Source organism: Ixodes scapularis, unplaced genomic scaffold (assembly GCF_016920785.2).
Source record: "Ixodes scapularis isolate PalLabHiFi unplaced genomic scaffold, ASM1692078v2 PGA_scaffold2__306_contigs__length_199485367, whole genome shotgun sequence".
NCBI classification, from domain to species: domain Eukaryota; kingdom Metazoa; phylum Arthropoda; class Arachnida; order Ixodida; family Ixodidae; genus Ixodes; species Ixodes scapularis.
The window spans coordinates 157,419,686-157,429,982 of record NW_024609857.1 but is presented as its reverse complement, the minus strand read 5'-3'; the positions used below and the strand labels follow the sequence as shown (position 1 = coordinate 157,429,982).

At 46.4% G+C, this 10,297-nt stretch overlaps 1 pseudogene; it reads left to right on the top strand.

Moving 5' to 3' along the window:
• The first annotated feature begins 499 nt into the window (after positions 1-499).
• Positions 500-2,184, top strand: LOC120844464 (annotated as a pseudogene).
• Positions 2,185-10,297: the final 8,113 nt, after the last annotated feature.

Below are 10,297 nucleotides of genomic sequence, written 5' to 3'. Positions count from 1 at the left end.
CACTCCAATTGAGGTGCGCCTCCACTTCCTGAAGGAAGGAGCGAGGGCCGGCGCTAGCCAATTGCGATGAGAGATAAGCAGCCTAGGCTGCCTATCCGTCGTCGCATTTGGCCCAGTGCCGTCCCTCGCTCCTTCCTCGAGGAAGTGGAGGGGCACCTAAAGTGGAGTGAGGTTTGTGAATTCGACGGTAAATGGGTCAATCTGTAAGGTATGGATTCCCATATCTAAACGGGTTAACCTGTACAAGTACAGGTTCCTGTATCCGAATGGGTCAACCCATACAGATAAGGGTTCCTATTGGGCGCGTTCAGTAGTGCCTCCCTTGCCTCCGAATGGAGTGACTCGAGTCAGAGCTCTCAGAGTGCCTACTGAATGGCTCAATAAGGCCATTAGGGCTCTGCTCGCGCCATGGCACGGGCAAGTTTTGCAATAATGCTGTCGTATTTCCACTTCCAACAGTAATTCGCGCGCGCACTGCAAAAATAGCGCACGCTACATCATGGCAGCAGACATCATGGCATCAGACGGAAACAGCCCGCTTGTTGATATTTTACTTGACAACGACTTCAACGAGTTTTTGTATCAGCAAAGAAGAGCTAAGCGAAGAGTGAAACAGGTGCTTGGCGCCCTCAAGCAAGTAATCCCTGAAGGTATGTCTGCATGCATAGTGCAACAAGATACATTCTTATAACATACGCTTCCGCAGATTCCCCCGAGCCTTCAGGCTTTGGTAGGATTCAGAGAATAGAAGGATTTGTTGTCCGAAGTTGTTCCATGCTATACGGACATGCAGTTCAAGGAACACTTCAGGATGTACACATCAATGTTCGAGTAATGTTCCGAATGCATGCAGTTATTTCTGTAGTCGGAATTCCTTTTGAGGCTTCAGGAAAAAAAATAATTGCAAGGAAGGCCAATAAATTTTGGTTCAAGTATTAAAATTGAAAAATAATATTTTCTTTTGCAGGAAGACAGCCAGTAGGAAGGGGAACATGTGCCAGCCTCTGAATGAATAAAGTCAAAGCGGTAAGTAAAAGTTGATTTTCACAAGATGAAAAAAAAAAAAAGAAAAATTGATTACGTGAAGAAATACAAATAAATACCCCGTCAGGACGTAAACATGTCAAACTGCTGGCAACTTTAAATTTTTGCTAATTATTGGGCCTGTAAAAATATCCAAAAACCTGGATATTTTCTTTTAGCTATAAGAGGTAGCCAAATAGCATATCGCCTAGCACTTTCATACAGTGTGTTATGGTCTCTTTTTCATTTATTAAAAGTTTCGTTCCACACATTCCAGGTGTTGGTTCAGTTGACTGACTCCAACCTGACTAAAACCATTGCAGCTAAGATACCTACTGCCTCCAACGTCCCAATGACGCTATGGCTCCTGGGAAACCAGGAATCCCACCACGGTGTCACGGACCGGTTTGGAGTGCGTAAAAGCACCCTTCAGTTCATAGTTCCAGAGGTAGTGTCAGTGTGGGCACGACGTGCATCGCCCATGATGCAGTGGCCGATGCAGGATGCCCTGGTGGCCGGGCACTTTGAACGTAAGTGGAAATTTCCAGGTGTTGTGGGTGCAGTCGACGGCTGTCGTGCCCATTACAGCTCCCAAAGATGAGCAGGCAGCATACTACAATAGAAAAGAGTTTCATTCCGTCGTCCTGCAGGGCTACTGCGATAGCAGCCTGGTGTTCACCCATGTGCACGTTGGTCCCCAGGTCGCCTACATGACGTACGGATCTTTGCGAATTCTGGCTTGGACGACATCATTAGTTCCCTTTCCGAAAAGTATCACATCCTTGGAGACTCAGAATATCACCCCCAAGTCAACCTCATGCATCCTTACCAAGACAACGGCCATCTTATGGAAAGACAAAGCCGATTTAATGTGGCCTTAAGTGCCACATGGTCAATGGTGGAGCGAGCTTTCGCCTAGCTAAAGGGAAAATTTCGACGACTGAAGTACCTCAACATGGACAACCTTCATATGATCCACATGTTTGTGATAGCTGTATGTGTTGTTAACAACATCATCCTCGCATCTGCGGAGCCCTTTGTTGTTCCCAGAGAAGAACTGGATGAACCATGCCTAGTGCGCAGAGCCCCGATGTGTTGAGAGCCTCTACAGCTGCAAAAGCCAAGTGCAATGGAATTGCTAGTCTGCTGCACCCTGCTTGAAGCAAGAAATGTTTGTATAATACAGGTCACAGTATGAGCTCGAGTTTTCATGTCCTTAGCAAGTTCAAATGAAGAAAATGAGCGAATCTGGAGGAAGTTGACCAAAAAAGGTGTCTACTTAATGAACAGGTTTTATGAGCTTTAACATTTTTCTAGAAATTTTCTTTTGCTGTAAAGCTTTTATGCCTGAAATATGGTGGTATTCAAAATGTGCAACATCAATGCTCTTCAACAAGCCCGACTGTATCTGTCACAGGTTCAGAAAATTAACAATAAAACATCCAAATGATCCCCATGCAAACAAAATTTATAATTTTGTTAGGACCGCTGACCGGACGATAGGTCCACGCCCTGGTGGACGGACTCACTGTGAGGGGCGAGGAACGAGACAAAGACGTTGCGTTAAAATAAAGAAGGATTTACTTGAATCCTGTTCAAGACTCAACGCATACACCAAACGCAAACGAAATCATAATCACATGCTAACTCTGCCCTTCTCGCGCGCGGCGCTTTTACACATAATGAAATTCAAGAAAGAAAAAAAAATCACACCGCTTTTCTTATCGCGCAGGCGCTACTCACAAAACAAAAAAAAAACAAAAACGGCAGAGCAGCGGTTTAAAGGCCTTGTCCACACTGGACAGTACACAAGAACAAACAAACAAAAAAGTATAACACAATAATGACTAAATTGGTATACAATTCTACTAAAGTAAGTGAGTGAACCTGGGTCCGGAGAGTGGTGTGGGTGATGCGGGCCCGTTGCGGCGCTGGTCGAAACGGGAAAGTCTGTGCGTGCTTGGATGCTCCGTGAGATGCTCCTCAGCACCACACTCACCCACGAGAACACACACTTGGGGGGCCTGCAGAGCCGCTCCAAGCTCTTCCCGCGTTCCCCCTTCCGCCGCACCCGTTGTCGCTCCCAACTTTCGCGTCGCGTCCACCCACCGGTCCAGTCTTCGCACACACTGCCTTGACTCGGCTCGGAATCAATCCGAGGTCCTCCCTTTCCCTAATTCCAGCGGCAGACACCACTCTCCCTTGCCCAAAAAATAATTGTTTCTCTGCAGTGGCAACAACAAAAATACATATAAAAAAAAACACATGTCACACTGGCAAGCCCCGCAGTGAGCCTACCCCAGCGAGCCATTAAGCGCACCCCCACTCAGACATCGGGAAGCTATTCCCAACATTCCGGGAAGCGAGTCGGCCCATCGGATCGCCTCCAACTAACAACCCCGCGAGAAACGTCTTCGGGACGAGGGGGGCCAAGGGGCCACAAAACAAAAAGCGGGCGAGGCCCGAACTCTCCCACTCAACCGACGAGGGGGCCAGGGGCCATAAAACAAAAAGTGGACGGGGCCCGAACCCTGCCGCTCAACGCGCCGGGGCAAGGGGGCGTCCGACGACCGGATGCGCTCCCTCGCAAAAACTTAAAAAAAAAAAAAAGATTAAAAAAAATAGTCGAATTCTGTGACAGTATCACCAGACAGTGACGGTGGTGGCGTACCCATGAACGAGGACGAGCAACCTGTTGTGATGGACAAAGACCTTCCTTTTGTTCCAACTGATGGAATCAACTGTCCTGCAGGTGTTGTCAAAGAAAGACCTAGTGATGTACTAGGAATAGAGACAAGGTCTGAAGTAACTCCAAATCCTAAGCCGAGCTCTTACTTCTCGAGTATTGAACATGGGGGATCTTATCTGACAAACAAAGAAGTTGCGCTTCTTCATGCCAGGATTAAGGAACTGGAAAGCGATGTAGAAAGGCAGAAACAATGAAATGAGCTCCTGGATTTTGAGTTAAAGAAACAATAGAATAATAAAGAGCTTGTTAAGAAGTGTCAAGAAATTTGCAACCGGACAGTAAGTTTAGACAACATTAGAAAAGGCAAGCACTGAAAATTATTACACGATTCCCGAAACTTTACGAGGTCCAACACAACGCGCCTGCATGTTTTCGAGAATTTCCTGATACGCGCATATTGCTGGACACAACTGAGGTCAGAATTCAAAAGCCATCCAGTCTAGAAACACAGAAGATTTTTATGCTGAAGGACGTACTGAAAATTATTACACGATTCCCGAAATTTCTTGAGGTCTAACACTACATGCCTGCATGTTTTCGAGAATTTCCTGATATGCGCATATTGCTGGACACAACTGAGGTCAGGATCCAAAAGCCTTCCAGTCTGGAAGCACAAAGGAAAACATTCTCTGGCTATGAGGAAAACATTCTCTGGGGTGGGGAACGTGTCTGGGTGATGTGTGCTTTGGGTTTTTTTTGTTGGTGTCCTTGGGTGGCTTTGTTACTAAGTGGAATAGTTAGAAGTGTTCAAACTTTGTTTTTTGCTTGGTGTGTACTTCTGCTTGGTCGCAATGCTGGCGCGAATTGATTGTATTTCGGCAAAATGTGGCAAGAGGTATTTAGGTGTACTTAGGCATAAATGATGCAGCAATCACATCACTGTGAATGAAAACTCTGGTTTTTCAACAGCCCTCAATATTACTAAGAGGTTGCGGCAGAGGAGTTGGACATTGAGCAGCAGAGCCATCCACCTGAGCCACAGGGACATGCACCCGCAAAAGAGGCTCAAGGAAATGTCTCCAGTGGACCACCAAACCAAAGAAGTAGGTCTTACATCTTTAAAGATTGGTTACCCAAATAGTTGTTTATTCTGCTGAAAACAGAGCTGAGCACCATAACAGTACCCCCGTGGACAATATGAGCTGAAACAATCAATCCAGCCTTTTTCTACATCTGTGGCCCCACAAACTCTAGTAGCCATCAATTTCCAACGAAGTAGAGAGTATGGGGCATTAACTTTACTACGTTGAACAACAGCTGTTGAAAGAACTTACGGGCACGCCAGCACTGTCTGTCCACAATAATACCTTAATGAAAAAACTTTCATGCATTCAGTTGAGGCCATAGATTGGTGTCACAGTACATTCAACATACTGCACCTTGTAGCACAAGGAGTGAATGCTAACAGTGCAGATCGAACCCAAGTATCCTGGGCTCAATCCCTACCTTTGGTGGTTTCAATATGATCCAGCATTGTACTGGCCTGCAGTCATGTATTCACCTCTACATGTGCTGCAATGCCTCGAGATTGGTAGTCAGTGCACTGGCTAAATTTCTCCTCTACAGCATTCAATCAGTGGGTGGTCAGATGGTCATATGCAAAGAGGCATAAAATATAACGATTTGAAATGAGGAGCTACTCAATCATACGGCTCATAATGCATCTTCCTTGTGCATCTCCATTTGTGAAACCAGCACCTTGCAACTTGGATCAAGCTTAAATGGACTACATACATAACCTTTGTCCTGGTGATAAGCATCATCCTTGACTTCGAATGTGACAAAGAATGGGATGCAAAACAGTTTTTAAACAGTGAAACAAAAGTGCATGCATGGTGAGGCAGCCACTGACCCGGATGGTCTGATACGTGTACGATGGCAGAAGGATGCTATAGTCAGTTACAGGTTAAGAAGGTAGCGGCAAATGCCCCTCAAAGGGAATCAGATATCCCTCCGCCACCCCCGCATCCAATAGCGTCCCACCGTTTCCGTGACGTCGCGGCCAACGCGCGAGGTGGGTCTTGCCTTTCTGTACATATTTGCTTTATCTTTCGACTTTGACTTAGCATTGTGGAAGGCACGAGAGGGAGATTAGAGTTCTCCCCCACCGACGGAAACAAATACGACTTTCGGGGATTAGCTTCCCCCCCCGATGGATACAAAGGCTGCTTTCAGGGGCTCGGTTCACTCTCCGACGAATACAAAGGTCGCTTTCTTAAAAAGTGGGATCGGAGACAAGTGGGAATCTATTGAAGCGGACCAAAAAGCGTTTCCAATGAACTCTTCTTTCGACTGCGGAGAGATTTGAAACGGGCGCATCACACTTGTGGGAGGAGCTTCTCCTACCTTCTTGACTTGTAACCTACTATAGAATGGAATTATGTTGTTTATTGTTTTTTTTTTTTTCTAATCTTGTGGGAAATAGGAAGGGGGACAGGGAGGGAGAATGCTGACCAAGGAAGCTGCAATTCGAACCACAAAGAGCAGCAGTTTGGCACCCCTGGTATAGGTGGAATTTACCATTAGCTGTGTGAATTCCACCTATACCAATATGTGAAGCCTGAAGATACTCTTCAGGCTTCACATATTCTCACCCAGTCTCGGGCATTTTAAAAAGTGGTCTAGTTCCATTTACTTTCACTTCGCCATAAAGAGTGTGTGCTTTTTATTCCCCAAGTGCTTTTCAAAATAGTAAATGCAAATCAAACCAAATGTTTTTTTTCTGGGGGGGAGGGGGACATGGAAGTGTTAAGAATTTACAAGAACATTTTTCTTTATTCTAGAAAGCAATACTGTAACTGAATGAAATAGTGACCACGAAATGCTATCATTTTATTATCACAAATACCAACTAAAAAAAAAAATAACTACAACCGCAGGACATCGGGATAGCAAGCTCTACCGCTCCGACGTGCTTCCGCGAGCTTGCTCTTATTTATGTTTGATACGGCTGCTATACCTTTGCTTAATTGTGTCCATGCTCCCTTTTACGTCTTTTCTTACTTCGCTGTGTTCTATATATAGATATCTGCACATTTATATAGCCATACATAAACAGGGTGTCTAGCAAATTATTATTTTGAGACCCCCTGACTTTTCTAGGTTTTCCCTGACAATTTCAGATGAAATTCCCCGACCACTGTAGAGGCGGTAAAATATATAAGGCCATCACAACACAAGGCATTGAGCATTGAGCACTGTGAGGATAATTTTGCTCCGGCTTAATCCAACTTGCATATTCCGAAATATTCGGGTTTGTTCAGACCGGATTAAACAAGCACTTTTTTGCCGCCGACATCGTCAGTGAAGAGGCCGCTTTCTGGAAGCACAAGGAAAACACGACGCTCAAGCACACACGTCAATAACCGAATGGCAGCATGGCCGCCAGATGCACACTTTCAATTACTTTCGGCTTGGATTCGATTAAAGTCTGCGGCTTTCCCATTTGTTACTAAATCTAATAGCTCTAACTGGATCTAGCCTAGCGTCGCGCCCTCTATCCAATCCAAGGCTTGGACTGGATTTGTTGGCTGTTCCCTGTGCATTGGGTAGCGCACTCTACATCGGGTGAGCAGAGCCCATGCTTCGCCCCAAGCATAATTTATTGCCTATTTTTCTGTCCTCAAGTGTTTGCTCAGGGCACTCAATGGCATTTCTGGCTTATTTTCCCTGACTGGGCTTGCTTTTTGACAATAACCCTGATTTTTCCCGGTAATTAAAATTTCCCCGACAATTCCCGGTTTTCCCAGTCGCTAGACACCCTGACAAATCTCGTCGTGGGGTAGTGCCGTGATCAGCGGCCCCATTCCTACGTGCAGTGCACTACTCAATGTGTGGAACTTGCAGGGTTGGCTGAATTACCTCGTTGGCGCGCCTGCACTTGGGAGAGGAGACATCCGTTCCGATTTCGACAGGTGTTCAGACATCTCAAACCTTCAGCTCACGCGAGGATGAAATTTCCAAGAAGAAAAGCACATGAGAAATGTGCAGTGACGCCCCAACGACGCAGAGACCTGCTTCTTCCGGAGCACATGCGTGCCTCCAATGAAAACTGGCCACTAAAACAAGTGGTGATGATGGAGCGAATACCACACCAGGTTCTGCATGCGTGCTGCAGCTGCACAGCTGGGTATGTTGTTTTCACCGTTGGCTTCCTTTGCCATGCTTGTGTTGCAAGAAAAACACTGAGGCTTTGCGCGCCTCTGCGTTCTTTTGCGAGTATATCATGTTCCCGATTGGTGATGTAACTTAAGCTACGCTAACCGAAATCATCTGTTCGCACGTGAGATCATGAAATGTCAAAGTTACCAGAATGCGGACGCTCTCCGATGTCACATTGCATTACATGAGCCCCTGCTGAAAGCCGATCGTGTCCAAAAAAGACGCTCTGTACCTTGTTCTGTCATATTTACGTTACTTCCCCGCCGCGATAAGCTCAAGCCTGTAGTGTTTGCTCATCGTGCTGAACATTTGCTGCTACCACAGAGAAGCACAAGCTATGCAAGCATAAAAAGAAGCAACAGAGGTGGGCTCTGTCCGCGCACATATGTGGTAGTTTTTTCAAATCCCGCAGATGTGCACACTCTCTCTTCTTTGACACCTTCCCTTCCGCCCTCCCCCCCCCCCCCCTTTCTGCAAAGAGCCACAAGCCCAAAAGTAGATCTCATCACTCCAATGTGCTGCTTATCCTTAGCAGAAAGATCTGGCATGTGTGCTGTGCCAGAAGGAAACAGATACCATCACGCTACTGCTTCAGAGTTTTATGTGTTGATTAACGTAGTCGTATTTGCCAGTGACGGTACTCTGATAGTAACATATGTTTGTCTCATACTCTTCCCACAGACTCACCGAAACATGTCAGTATGTGGCACGACTCATGTATGCCATTGCTGGGCTGAAGAGCCCGTCATGCACAGACATCCAATGCGAGTGGGTGGGGCCCTACAAGGGTAAGAACAGTAGAGAAATAATTTTACCCGATAGGTTTTCGGTACAATGCCACCCAACCAATGTTGCGCCTGTATTATACCACAAATTTCTAAATTAAAATTTACACATTGTTTTCCCCTTGCCCATCTCCGCTCACCCTTTATCTGCCTAAACAAGTACTCGCATGAGCCGCTGACTCTCTTGTTTTTGTTACATAGGACACAAGCGGCCAGCTCCCATGCTGATGGAAGAGATTGGATTTTGGAAAGTGGTCAAGGGGCGCAAAGGGAATCCGAAGAAACAGAACTCGGCATACTACACGCCTGCACACAGTGATGCTACCAGCAAGTTGGCTCAACAGTTGGAGGCAGTCGACAGCAAGCCGATGTGGCTCCAGTATGCAAGGCCTGCAGAGAAGGCGAACTTCCAGCAACTCATTCCAGATGGGGAAGACCTTTGGAGTATAGAATCTAAGGCCATCTACTAACGCCACCTCGAGTCCATGAGGCCATGAAGCACCAAAGAGAGAGAAGGCATTCAAGTCAACAGCAATGGCAAAGCGACCGACGACACCTGTTTCAGAGAAAGGGTGGGCAAGCTGACATCCTCAACCTTCAAGAAGGCTGTGCGCTGTTGAAAGCCAGAGTACATTGTAAGAGAGATTCTCTACCGCAAGCACAGCAGAGATCTGCCTGCCATTGACCCTCGGGATGTGGAAGGTGCATGGAACCTCGTGCCATAGAGAAGTATGTTTTGCTATGCAGGTACTACAAGTATGACACCACGGTCACCTCCACTGGACTCTGTGTGCACAGTGAATACCCGTTCCTGGCAACGTCACCTGGTGGCATTGTCCATGAAGGGGGAGAGGAGAGCCTGCAAGAGGTCAAGCGCCCTCAATCCAAAGAGAACCTAACGCCCGAGGAAGCCTGCGCGGACGACAAGTTCTGGTCAGGCATGGTAGGCAATGATGCCACATTGAAGACAGACCATGCTTACTATTATCATGTACAAGGACAGATTGGTGTGACAGGGCACAGCTGGTGTGATTTTCACTAATGCAGACTCCCTTGCAAAAAGCATTTCTGTTGAAAGGATTTTTTTTATGTGAAGTTCTTGGAGGAGTACCTGCTGCCAGGGTTTCTCTACTTTTACCAAGGTGGCCAGTTCCGCTTATTAAAGCGGATTTGGGCTTCTTTTTTCACCGAGTCGCTGGTAGATTTTTCCAGTCGCTTGTCGCGTTTTTTGGGCTTATTCGCGTTTTTCCCGCAAATATTATTTTATTGCTCGTCATGCTCATCGACAGCGCGTTTGTCGTCAAAAACGCGAAAAACAGCATGGCCGTTTGGCGCCGCAGTTAGGTGGTGCAAGCAACTGTCCGTCAGAAAGTACAAAACAATTACAATCCATTCACAAATGTTTTGGCGCCTTGCCCATCTTGCCAGTCGGCAGTCGCGGTCGTCGTGTCTAGTTGCCATTGTATATTGCACAAAATGGCTTCAAAGTGGTCAAAGTATGGCAAAAGATATTGTAAAGAGTGGGAAAAGAAAACACAGCTTAAGGACTGGCTGCGACCAGTCACCGGAGACGATAAAA